Source organism: Oratosquilla oratoria, chromosome 7 (genome assembly GCF_046742065.1).
Source record: "Oratosquilla oratoria isolate Oo_2021 chromosome 7, ASM4674206v1, whole genome shotgun sequence".
NCBI classification, from domain to species: domain Eukaryota; kingdom Metazoa; phylum Arthropoda; class Malacostraca; order Stomatopoda; family Squillidae; genus Oratosquilla; species Oratosquilla oratoria.
The window spans coordinates 63,765,957-63,768,456 of record NC_134783.1 but is presented as its reverse complement, the minus strand read 5'-3'; the positions used below and the strand labels follow the sequence as shown (position 1 = coordinate 63,768,456).

Genomic DNA, 2,500 nt, shown 5'->3' with positions numbered 1-2,500 from the left:
GTGTGGGAATAAGTTATTTGTATATCGGGGTTCATGTTTGTCTGATATAATAATGTAATAAACACTAGAAGACGGGGCCCGACGAGTGTTGCTCCTCTCTTGTATGCTACAATTAGGAAAATCACACACACACACACGCGGGCGCGCGCACTCTCGGTGGCGCGGTTGGTAGAGTTTCAGACTGTCAGTGCGGAGGTATCGGCAGTACCTGGTTTGAATCCTGCCCAGGGCTAAAATTATTTCAGTATCGCTGCGCTTCGAGTCGTTACTCCAACTCGCATGGGCGGGGAGTTGGGAGTGTGTGTGCGTGTAAGGTCATAGCATTACCCATAGATCGGACATACGAGCTCTGAGCTCTCTTCCGGGAGGGAAATAGCTGTCAATCACGAGTCCAACACGTGATCCAAAGACCAAGGTGAAAGGTGAATCACAGACACACACACACACACACACACACACACACACACACACACACACACACACACACACACACACACACACTTCACATTCTGATAGATCCACAGAGTTGGCGCAATATTGCCGCTTGTTATACATACAAGAGGAGCACAAAAGCTAAGCTGGACGAAGCCAAAGCCGCATTTGCATCGCCAGCAGGTCCACTCGCGATCCCGAACGGCAAACTTCGGAAACGCTTCGTCATGTTTGTTTGGCTTATACATATATTTTTACACGCGCAGGTAAATGCCTGCATATTTACAACACCGTCCGCATATTTACAAGCATGTTTCCAAAACAAATGCATGCGGTAGGAAAGAGATGCATACAGAAGTAGATAGATTGAAATAGATAGGGTGGACGCACGAGCGAGCGGATATGCATATATCCATATGTAAATTGGGACGCGCGTTTTTGGCGTGAGCAGGCAGAACCCACGCCACTGTTGGCGGGAAACTGTTGTTTGTTGGAGACGCGAATGTCCAGATTTCTGACGTCAGGCTACGATGGATGCGGCTTTCAAATTGAATTGGGATATCATCTGAGTTTGTCGTACTTTTTTTTTGTTTTTTTAATTATGCAAATATTTATTTTGTGTATTAGTTTACTTAATCTATATTCATGGCGGTATTTGTATTTTCTCTATCTATTTCTATTTTCATAAGTATTTTAATATGCAAGTTATTATTCTATACTCGGTTATTTTTATTTTTTGTTTTTCGTTCGAACGCGAAATGTCGGTAGAATGTATTAGTCTGAACTTTTCTGAGCGTTTGTTTACATTGCTGTGGTAGTAGGTCTTTTGGATAGCCCTTGAATATTGTTTCCTATGCATAGAGACTGAAAAAGATAAATAAATAAAAGATGTGGTGCCGGAAAAGGTCTGGCTACGGATTAGGAGATGCCAAATGTCTAAACCCACAGTAAGAAATCCGCTATACATACATACATACATACATGCATACACACACACACACACACACACACACACACACACACACACACACACACACACACACACACACACATATATATATATATATATATATATATATATATATATATATATATATATATATATATATATATTGCAGAAAAAGTTAGACAATTGAGTGGAAAAGGTGATAGAGAAACGAAGGTTGGAGTAGGAATACTACATTGCTGACGTTTCGTAGACTTGTAGTTGAAACGTCAGGAATATAATTGCGTTTCTCTACCACCTTTTCCAATCGCATATATATATATATATATAGATATATATATATATATTATATATGTATATATATATATATATATATATATATACTTATATATATGTACAAATATATGTATATATATATAAATATATATATATATATGTATATATATTTATATACATATTTATATATATATATATTGTTCCATGGGCGTCGTTTACTGCTGTACACAAGTTATGGCCGTAACATGAGGTTTGTTGTCTGTTGTCGAAAGCAAACTCAGTAGGAGGTCAAGACCAGAGAGAATTTACGCCCCGCCGGACGTCATCATTAGGTTGCAGTTTACAACCTCCTTACCCTTCCGGGAAGCGAATTTGCGCTCCAGAGTGTGCAACGAGGTGACTACGGGGCCAAGGGATTGTTACACGAGTTGTCTGTCCTGTGTCACTTAGGATTTTTATTTCTTCTTTTCTTACGGATCACATGAAGAAACGTCACCCCCCAGACTTCGACAGGGTGATAATTCTTCATGTGGGCTATCCTCCTAGGGTGATGATTCTTCATGAAGAATCGTCACCCCCAGACTTCGACAGGGTGACAATTCTTCATGTGGGTTGTCCTTCTAGGGTGATGATTCTTCATGAAGAATCGTCACCCCCCAGACTTCGACAGGGTGATAATTCTTCATGCGGGCGATCCTCCTAGGGTGATGATTCTTCATGAAGAATCGTCACCCCCAGACATCGACAGGGTGATAATTTCTCATGCGGGCGATCCTCCTAGGGTGATGGTTCTTCATCTGGGCCGTTCTGGGTTTACGAATCTTCGGTTGTATGAGCTGATGACAA

The 2,500-nt window shown here is 40.8% G+C and overlaps 1 protein-coding gene across 3 annotated transcripts in view; it reads left to right on the top strand.

Moving 5' to 3' along the window:
• LOC143027192 (repulsive guidance molecule A-like) overlaps window positions 1–2,500 on the top strand; it is a 466,556-nt gene that overhangs the window by 346,277 nt on the left and 117,779 nt on the right. The window lies entirely within an intron of this gene.